At 46.5% G+C, this 11,465-nt stretch overlaps 1 long non-coding RNA gene across 1 annotated transcript; it reads right to left on the bottom strand.

Annotated features, from left to right (window-relative positions):
- Window positions 1-3,015: 3,015 nt before the first annotated feature.
- LOC127923656 (uncharacterized) lies at window positions 3,016-5,286 on the bottom strand. Its single transcript, XR_008114958.1, has 3 exons — window positions 5,252-5,286; window positions 5,016-5,133; window positions 3,016-3,056 (listed from the first exon to the last, which is right to left on the bottom strand). It is a non-coding gene; the product is annotated as an uncharacterized LOC127923656 (long non-coding RNA).
- Window positions 5,287-11,465: the final 6,179 nt, after the last annotated feature.

The raw sequence follows: 11,465 nt of genomic DNA, 5'->3' as shown, positions 1-11,465 counted from the left end.
TAACTTTAAACTAAGAAAAAGGTATGAGGTGTGGAAGTATCATAATGTAAGGTGTATGGATGTGTGAATCTGTGTGTGTGAATGACTGAGTGAAAACTAAGTAAAACTACAAAGGACCAAACAAAATACCTGGAGGAGCAGAGAGAGAGCCAACCTTTGCTCCGCCCATCCTCCTTCCCCGTCCAACCTTTGCTCCGCCCATCCTCCTTCCCCGTCCAACCTTTGCTCCGCCCATCCTCCTTCCCCGTCCAACCTTTGCTCCGCCCATCCTCCTTCCCCGTCCAACCTTTGCTCCGCCCATCCTCCTTCCCCGTCCAACCTTTGCTCCGCCCATCCTCCTTCCCCGTCCAACCTTTGCTCCGCCCATCCTCCTTCCCCGTCCAACCTTTGCTCCGCCCATCCTCCTTCCCAAGTCCAACCTTTGCTCCGCCCATCCTCCTTCCCCGTCCAACCTTTGCTCCGCCCATCCTCCTTCCCAAGTCCAACCTTTGCTCCGCCCATCCTCCTTCCCCGTCCAACCTTTGCTCCGCCCATCCTCCTTCCCAAGTCCAACCTTTGCTCCGCCCATCCTCCTTCCCCATCCAACCTTTGCTCCGCCCATCCTCCTTCCCAAGTCCAACCTTTGCTCCGCCCATCCTCCTTCCCCGTCCAACCTTTGCTCCGCCCATCCTCCTTCCCAAGTCCAACCTTTGCTCCGCCCATCCTCCTTCCCCGTCCAACCTTTGCTCCGCCCATCCTCCTTCCCCGTCCAACCTTTGCTCCGCCCACCCTCCTTCCCCGTCCAACCTTTGCTCCGCCCATCAGCCTTCCCCGTCCAACCTTTGCTCCGCCCATCCTCCTTCCCCGTCCAACCTTTGCTCCGCCCATCCTCCTTCCCCGTCCAACCTTTGCTCCGCCCACCCTCCTTCCCCGTCCAACCTTTGCTCCGCCCATCAGCCTTCCCCGTCCAACCTTTGCTCCGCCCATCCTCCTTCCCCGTCCAACCTTTGCTCCGCCCATCCTCCTTCCCCATCCAGCCTTTGCTCCGCCCATCAGCCTTCCCCGTCCAACCTTTGCTCCGCCCATCAGCCTTCCCCATCCACAACACCCCAGCAAAACACAAAACCTACTTGAAAGTAACAACGCTCACCGTTGCCCCCAGTGACCGGTTTCCAACGTCGTCTTCTTGGACGGACGTCGATGACCGACTTGTATCACAGGTGACCTGCTGTCACACACCTCCTCTGGTTTAGGTACATGTTAAATGTAATACAGGTGACCTGCCTGCTGTCACACACCTCCTCTGGTTTAGGTACATGTTAAATGTAATACAGGTGACCTGCCTGCTGTCACACACCTCCTCTGGTTTAGGTACATGTTAAATGTAATACAGGTGACCTGCCTGCTGTCACACACCTCCTCTGGTTTAGGTACATGTTAAATGTAATACAGGTGACCTGCCTGCTGTCACACACCTCCTCTGGTTTAGGTACATGTTAAATGTAATACAGGTGACCTGCTTGCTGTCACACACCTCCTCTGGTTTAGGTACATGTTAAATGTAATACAGGTGACCTGCCTGCTGTCACACACCTCCTCTGGTTTAGGTACATGTTAAATGTAATACAGGTGACCTGCCTGCTGTCACACACCTCCTCTGGTTTAGGTACATGTTAAATGTAATACAGGTGACCTGCCTGCTGTCACACACCTCCTCTGGTTTAGGTACATGTTAAATGTAATACAGGTGACCTGCCTGCTGTCACACACCTCCTCTGGTTTAGGTACATGTTAAATGTAATACAGGTGACCTGCCTGCTGTCACACACCTCCTCTGGTTTAGGTACATGTTAAATGTAATACAGGTGACCTGCTTGCTGTCACACACCTCCTCTGGCTTAGGTACATGTTAAATGTAATACAGGTGACCTGCTTGCTGTCACACACCTCCTCTGGTTTAGGTACATGTTAAATGTAATACAGGTGACCTGCCTGCTGTCACACACCTCCTCTGGTTTAGGTACATGTTAAATGTATCACAGGTGACCTGCCTGCTGTCACACACCTCCTCTGGTTTAGGTACATGTTAAATGTAATACAGGTGACCTGCTTGCTGTCACACACCTCCTCTGGTTTAGGTACATGTTAAATGTAATACAGGTGACCTGCTTGCTGTCACACACCTCCTCTGGTTTAGGTACATGTTAAATGTAATACAGGTGACCTGCACACACCTCCTCTGGTTTAGGTACATGTTAAATGTAATACAGGTGACCTGCTTGCTGTCACACACCTCCTCTGGTTTAGGTACATGTTAAATGTATACAGGTGACCTGCTTGCTGTCACACACCTCCTCTGGTTTAGGTACATGTTAAATGTAATACAGGTGACCTGCATGTTAAATGTAATACAGGTGACTGCTGTCACACACCTCCTCTGGCTTAGGTACATGTTAAATGTAATACAGGTGACCTGCACTGTCACACACCTCCTCTGGCTTAGGTACATGTTAAATGTAATACAGGTGACCTGCCTGCTGTCACACACCTCCTCTGGTTTAGGTACATGTTAAATGTAAATGTAATACAGGTGACCTGCTTGCTGTCACACACCTCCTCTGGTTTAGGTACATGTTAAATGTAATACAGGTGACCTGCTTGCTGTCACACACCTCCTCTGGCTTAGGTACATGTTAAATGTAATACAGGTGACCTGCCTGCTGTCACACACCTCCTCTGGTTTAGGTACATGTTAAATGTAATACAGGTGACCTGCTTGCTGTCACACACCTCCTCTGGTTTAGGTACATGTTAAATGTAATACAGGTGACCTGCTTGCTGTCACACACCTCCTCTGGTTTAGGTACATGTTAAATGTAATACAGGTGACCTGCCTGCTGTCACACACCTCCTCTGGTTTAGGTACATTTAGGTACATGTTAAATGTAATACAGGTGACCTGCCTGCTGTCACACACCTCCTCTGGTTTAGGTACATGTTAAATGTAATACAGGTGACCTGCTTGCTGTCACACACCTCCTCTGGCTTAGGTACATGTTAAATGTATCACAGGTGACCTGCCTGCTGTCACACACCTCCTCTGGTTTAGGTACATGTTAAATGTAATACAGGTGACCTGCCTGCTGTCACACACCTCCTCTGGTTTAGGTACATGTTAAATGTAATACAGGTGACCTGCCTGCTGTCACACACCTCCTCTGGTTTAGGTACATGTTAAATGTAATACAGGTGACCTGCCTGCTGTCACACACCTCCTCTGGTTTAGGTACATGTTAAATGTATCACAGGTGACCTGCCTGCTGTCACACACCTCCTCTGGTTTAGGTACATGTTAAATGTAATACAGGTGACCTGCTTGCTGTCACACACCTCCTCTGGTTTAGGTACATGTTAAATGTAATACAGGTGACCTGCCTGCTGTCACACACCTCCTCTGGTTTAGGTACATGTTAAATGTAATACAGGTGACCTGCTTGCTGTCACACACCTCCTCTGGTTTAGGTACATGTTAAATGTAATACAGGTGACCTGCTTGCTGTCACACACCTCCTCTGGTTTAGGTACATGTTAAATGTAATACAGGTGACCTGCTTGCTGTCACACACCTCCTCTGGCTTAGGTACATGTTAAATGTAATACAGGTGACCTGCCTGCTGTCACACACCTCCTCTGGTTTAGGTACATGTTAAATGTAATACAGGTGACCTGCTTGCTGTCACACACCTCCTCTGGTTTAGGTACATGTTAAATGTAATACAGGTGACCTGCCTGCTGTCACACACCTCCTCTGGCTTAGGTACATGTTAAATGTAATACAGGTGACCTGCTTGCTGTCACACACCTCCTCTGGTTTAGGTACATGTTAAATGTAATACAGGTGACCTGCTTGCTGTCACACACCTCCTCTGGCTTAGGTACATGTTAAATGTAATACAGGTGACCTGCCTGCTGGCTTAGGTACATGTTAAATGTAATACAGGTGACACTGCTCCTCTGGTTTAGGTACATGTTAAATGTAATACAGGTGACCTGCCTGCTGTCACACACCTCCTCTGGTTTAGGTACATGTTAAATGTAATACAGGTGACCTGCTTGCTGTCACACACCTCCTCTGGCTTAGGTACATGTTAAATGTAATACAGGTGACCTGCTTGCTGTCACACACCTCCTCTGGTTTAGGTACATGTTAAATGTAATACAGGTGACCTGCCTGCTGTCACACACCTCCTCTGGTTTAGGTACATGTTAAATGTAATACAGGTGACCTGCCTGCTGTCACACACCTCCTCTGGCTTAGGTACATGTTAAATGTAATACAGGTGACCTGCCTGCTGTCACACACACATCTCCTCTGGTTTAGGTACATGTTAAATGTAATACAGGTGACCTGCTTGCTGTCACACACCTCCTCTGGTTTAGGTACATGTTAAATGTAATACAGGTGACCTGCCTGCTGTCACACACCTCCTCTGGTTTACATGTTAAATGTAATACAGGTGACCTGCTTGCTGTCACACACCTCCTCTGGTTTGTAATACAGGTGACCTGTTGCTGTCACACACCTCCTCTGGTTTAGGTACATGTTAAATGTAATACAGGTGACCTGCTTGCTGTCACACACCTCCTCTGGTTTAGGTACATGTTAAATGTAATACAGGTGACCTGCTTGCTGTCACACACCTCCTCTGGTTTAGGTACATGTTAAATGTAATACAGGTGACCTGCCTGCTGTCACACACCTCCTCTGGTTAGGTACATGTTAAATGTAATACAGGTGACCTGCCTGCTGTCACACACCTCCTCTGGTTTAGGTACATGTTAAATGTAATACAGGTGACCTGCTTGCTGTCACACACCTCCTCTGGTTTAGGTACATGTTAAATGTAATACAGGTGACCTGCCTGCTGTCACACACCTCCTCTGGCTTAGGTACATGTTAAATGTAATACAGGTGACCTGCCTGCTGTCACACACCTCCTCTGGTTTAGGTACATGTTAAATGTAATACAGGTGACCTGCTTGCTGTCACACACCTCCTCTGGCTTAGGTACATGTTAAATGTAATACAGGTGACCTGCCTGCTGTCACACACCTCCTCTGGCTTAGGTACATGTTAAATGTAATACAGGTGACCTGCCTGCTGTCACACACCTCCTCTGGTTTAGGTACATGTTAAATGTAATACAGGTGACCTGCCTGCTGTCACACACCTCCTCTGGCTTAGGTACATGTTAAATGTAATACAGGTGACCTGCTTGCTGTCACACACCTCCTCTGGTTTAGGTACATGTTAAATGTAATACAGGTGACCTGCTTGCTGTCACACACCTCCTCTGGCTTAGGTACATGTTAAATGTAATACAGGTGACCTGCTTGCTGTCAAATGTTAAATGTAATACAGGTGACCTGCTTGCTGTCACACACCTCCTCTGGTTTAGGTACATGTTAAATGTAATACAGGTGACCTGCCTGCTGTCACACACCTCCTCTGGTTTAGGTACATGTTAAATGTAATACAGGTGACCTGCCTGCTGTCACACACCTCCTCTGGCTTAGGTACATGTTAAATGTAATACAGGTGACCTGCCTGCTGTCACACACCTCCTCTGGTTTAGGTACATGTTAAATGTAATACAGGTGACCTGCCTGCTGTCACACACCTCCTCTGGTTTAGGTACATGTTAAATGTAATACAGGTGACCTGCTTGCTGTCACACACCTCCTCTGGTTTAGGTACATGTTAAATGTAATACAGGTGACCTGCCTGCTGTCACACACCTCCTCTGGTTTAGGTACATGTTAAATGTAATACAGGTGACCTGCCTGCTGTCACACACCTCCTCTGGTTTAGGTACATGTTAAATGTAATACAGGTGACCTGCTTGCTGTCACACACCTCCTCTGGTTTAGGTACATGTTAAATGTAATACAGGTGACCTGCCTGCTGTCACACACCTCCTCTGGTTTAGGTACATGTTAAATGTAATACAGGTGACCTGCTTGCTGTCACACACCTCCTCTGGTTTAGGTACATGTTAAATGTATCACAGGTGACCTGCTTGCTGTCACACACCTCCTCTGGTTTAGGTACATGTTAAATGTATCACAGGTGACCTGCTTGCTGTCACACACCTCCTCTGGTTTAGGTACATGTTAAATGTAATACAGGTGACCTGCTTGCTGTCACACACCTCCTCTGGTTTAGGTACATGTTAAATGTAATACAGGTGACCTGCCTGCTGTCACACACCTCCTCTGGCTTAGGTACATGTTAAATGTAATACAGGTGACCTGCCTGCTGTCACACACCTCCTCTGGTTTAGGTACATGTTAAATGTATCACAGGTGACCTGCCTGCTGTCACACACCTCCTCTGGTTTAGGTACATGTTAAATGTATCACAGGTGACCTGCTTGCTGTCACACACCTCCTCTGGTTTAGGTACATGTTAAATGTAATACAGGTGACCTGCCTGCTGTCACACACCTCCTCTGGCTTAGGTACATGTTAAATGTATCACAGGTGACCTGCTTGCTGTCACACACCTCCTCTGGTTTAGGTACATGTTAAATGTAATACAGGTGACCTGCCTGCTGTCACACACCTCCTCTGGTTTAGGTACATGTTAAATGTAATACAGGTGACCTGCCTGCTGTCACACACCTCCTCTGGTTTAGGTACATGTTAAATGTAATACAGGTGACCTGCCTGCTGTCACACACCTCCTCTGGTTTAGGTACATGTTAAATGTAATACAGGTGACCTGCCTGCTGTCACACACCTCCTCTGGCTTAGGTACATGTTAAATGTAATCACAGGTGACCTGCCTGCTGTCACACACCTCCTCTGGCTTAGGTACATGTTAAATGTAATACAGGTGACCTGCTTGCTGTCACACACCTCCTCTGGCTTAGGTACATGTTAAATGTAATACAGGTGACCTGCTTGCTGTCACACACCTCCTCTGGTTTAGGTACATGTTAAATGTAATACAGGTGACCTGCTTGCTGTCACACACCTCCTCTGGTTTAGGTACATGTTAAATGTAATACAGGTGACCTGCCTGCTGTCACACACCTCCTCTGGCTTAGGTACATGTTAAATGTAATACAGGTGACCTGCCTGCTGTCACACACCTCCTCTGGTTTAGGTACATGTTAAATGTAATACAGGTGACCTGCCTGCTGTCACACACCTCCTCTGGTTTAGGTACATGTTAAATGTAATACAGGTGACCTGCCTGCTGTCACACACCTCCTCTGGCTTAGGTACATGTTAAATGTAATACAGGTGACCTGCTTGCTGTCACACACCTCCTCTGGTTTAGGTACATGTTAAATGTAATACAGGTGACCTGCCTGCTGTCACACACCTCCTCTGGCTTAGGTACATGTTAAATGTAATACAGGTGACCTGCCTGCTGTCACACACCTCCTCTGGTTTAGGTACATGTTAAATGTATCACAGGTGACCTGCCTGCTGTCACACACCTCCTCTGGCTTAGGTACATGTTAAATGTATCACAGGTGACCTGCCTGCTGTCACACACCTCCTCTGGCTTAGGTACATGTTAAATGTAATACAGGTGACCTGCCTGCTGTCACACACCTCCTCTGGCTTAGGTACATGTTAAATGTAATACAGGTGACCTGCCTGCTGTCACACACCTCCTCTGGCTTAGGTACATGTTAAATGTAATACAGGTGACCTGCCTGCTGTCACACACCTCCTCTGGTTTAGGTACATGTTAAATGTAATACAGGTGACCTGCCTGCTGTCACACACCTCCTCTGGTTTAGGTACATGTTAAATGTAATACAGGGGACCTGCCTGCTGTCACACACCTCCTCTGGCTTAGGTACATGTTAAATGTAATACAGGTGACCTGCCTGCTGTCACACACCTCCTCTGGTTTAGGTACATGTTAAATGTATCACAGGTGACCTGCTTGCTGTCACACACCTCCTCTGGCTTAGGTACATGTTAAATGTAATACAGGTGACCTGCTTGCTGTCACACACCTCCTCTGGTTTAGGTACATGTTAAATGTAATACAGGTGACCTGCTTGCTGTCACACACCTCCTCTGGCTTAGGTACATGTTAAATGTAATACAGGGGACCTGCTTGCTGTCACACACCTCCTCTGGTTTAGGTACATGTTAAATGTAATACAGGTGACCTGCCTGCTGTCACACACCTCCTCTGGTTTAGGTACATGTTAAATGTAATACAGGTGACCTGCCTGCTGTCACACACCTCCTCTGGTTTAGGTACATGTTAAATGTAATACAGGTGACCTGCCTGCTGTCACACACCTCCTCTGGCTTAGGTACATGTTAAATGTAATACAGGTTCAATGAACCATAGATTGAACACCGCACATCCCCCACAAAACAAACAGAATGATTAGAAATGACCGTAAAGGATCAAACTCGTGATGTTTTGTCTCTAACCTTTCAGTGACCTGTGGTGAATACCAAGGAAAGAATGTGTGTGTTTGTGTATATGTGTCTATACATAACACACACACACATACACACACCTCCTCTGGTTTAGGTACACACACACACACACACCTGCTTGCTGTCACACACACACACACACCTACATACTACACACACACACACATCCACCGACAAACTTGTAATTCAGGTCTGTGCATAACATGTTACTCTCTCACACACTGCCTCTGCCTTGGGTACATGTTAAATGGAATGAATGTTAAACAAATGTAGATTGAATGTTTCCTGTATCAGTATAGCCTGTTTCAGAGCAGACTAGCAGAGATCACAGAGCTCTCTCACACACACACACACACACACACACACACACACACACACACACACACACACACACACACACACACACACACACACACACACACACACACACACACACACACACACACACACACACACACACACACACACACACATACCACAAACAAAATGATTAAAATAAAAGGTAAAGAATTGGATTATTCTGCAGTATGGAGGCAATGTGAAAGACGCCCAAAAGGGTTGTCTGGCTGCCCCCATAGTAGAATCCCTTTTGGTTCCAGCCTATGTGGAAAGTGTTCTACATGGAACCCAAAATGGTTCTGCCTCGAACCTTAAAGAGTTACTCAAAGGTTTCACCTATAGGTACAGAACTCTCACACAAACTCTCACTTTTGCGTGACACACACATGAATACATACACGCTGTCGTTGGCTTAAACACACACACATGAATACATACACGCTGTCGTTGGCTTAAACACACACACATGAATACATACACGCTGTCGTTGGCTTAAACACACACACATGAATACATACACGCTGTCGTTGGCTTAAACACACACACATGAATACATACACGCTGTCGTTGGGTTAAACACACACACATGAATACATACACGCTGTCGTTGGTTTAAACACACACACATGAATACATACACGCTGTCGTTGGGTTAAACACACACACATGAATACATGTCGTTGGTTAAACACACACAATGTAATACATGAATACATACACGCTGAATACATACACGTTGGGTTAAACACACACACATGAATACATACACGCTGTCGTTGGGCTTAAATGTACACAGGTGACCTGAATACATACACACCTTAAACACACACAAAATACATGAATACATACACGCTGTCGTTGGGTTAAACACACACACATGAATATATACACGCTGTCGTTGGTTTAAACACACACACATGAATTTAAACACACACACATGAATACATACACGCTGTCGTTGGGTTAAATACACACACATGAATACATACACGCTGTCGTTGGCTTAAACACACAGACATGAATACATACACGCTGTCGTTGGTTTAAACACACACACATGAATATATACACGCTGTCGTTGGCTTAAATACACACACATGAATATATACACGCTGTCGTTGGCTTAAATACACACACATGAATACATACACGCTGTCGTTGGCTTAAATACACACACATGAATACATACACGCTGTCATTGGCTTAAATACACACACACACACACACACACCATCACAAACTCACAGTCACATTAAAGTACTCTAACCAAAGTTCACTATCTCACAGTCATGCACTTAATAACTTAATAACTTTCACACATATGTACGTACACACACACACACACACACACACACACACACACACACACACACACACAACACACACACACACACACACACACACACACACACACACACACACACACACACACACACACACACACACACATCCTGTGATATGTGTGTGTGTGTACCACAGAGTTGTTTATGAAACAGACAACTGCATACCAGAGTGAAGTGGACCAGCTAAAACCCACACGGGGATGAGGGTATAGGGACTGGAATCGCTCTCTCTTTCTCCATATCTCTCTCTCTCACCATCTCTCTCTCACAATCTCTCTCTCTCTCCCTCTCTCTCTCTCCCTCTCTATGTCTTTCTTTCTCTCTCTCTCCCTCTCTATTTCTTTCTTTCTCTCTCTCTCCCTCTCTATTTCTTTCTTTCTCTCTCTCTCTCCCTCTCTATTTCTTTCTTTCTCTCCCTCTCTCCCTCTCTATTTATTTATTTCTCTCTCTCTCCCTCTCTATTTCTTTCTTTCTTTCTCTCTCTCTCCCTCTCTATTTCTTTCTTTCTTTCTCTCTCTCTCCCTCTCTATTTCTTTCTTTCTCTATCTCTCCGAACACCATGGATCTCTTTTCTCTCTCTCTTTCTCTCTGCTGTTCTTATACCTTTCCTGTCATACATTTCTCCCTCTTCGAAAGAGAGACAGAGAGACCTGTCCGAGGGAGGGAGACACACACACACACACACAGACAGGACACACACACACACATGATGGAGAGAAATTAAGAGACAGAAACACACATGAAAGGAAAGAAAAGAGAGGTGGAGGAGAAAGACAACTGCATACCAGAGTGGGAAGGGGAGAGGGGAGCTAGAAACCCAGAGGGTAGATAATGGGAAGGGAGTGGGGGAGCAGAAAGAGAGAGTGGTAGAGAATGGGAAGGGGAGAGGGGGAGCAGAAAGAGAGAGTGGTAGTGGGAAGGGGAGAGGGGAGCAGAAAGAGAGAGTCCCTAGAGAATGGGAAGGGGAGAGGGGGAGCAGAAAGAGAGAGTTCTTGGGAAGGGGAGTGGGGGAGCAGAAAGAGAGAGTTTCTAGAGAATGGGAAGGGGAGTGGGGGAGCAGAAAGAGAGAGTGGTAGAGAATGGGAAGGGGAGAGGGGAGCAGAAAGAGAGAGTGGTAGAGAATGGGAAGGGGAGGGGGAGCAGAAAGAGAGAGTGGTAGAGAATGGGAAGGGGAGAGGGGGAGCAGAAAGAGAGAGTGGTAGAGAATGGGAAGGGTTCTTATACCTTTCCTGAGTGGGGGAGACAGAAAGAGAGAGTGGTAGAGAATGGGAAGGGATGAGGAGAGAAATTAAGGGGAGGAGAAAGGAAAGAGAGTGGTAG

Source organism: Oncorhynchus keta, unplaced genomic scaffold (assembly GCF_023373465.1).
Source record: "Oncorhynchus keta strain PuntledgeMale-10-30-2019 unplaced genomic scaffold, Oket_V2 Un_contig_30351_pilon_pilon, whole genome shotgun sequence".
In the NCBI taxonomy this organism is placed as follows: Eukaryota; Metazoa; Chordata; class Actinopteri; order Salmoniformes; family Salmonidae; genus Oncorhynchus; species Oncorhynchus keta.
This window is presented reverse-complemented; position numbering and strand designations above follow the sequence as displayed.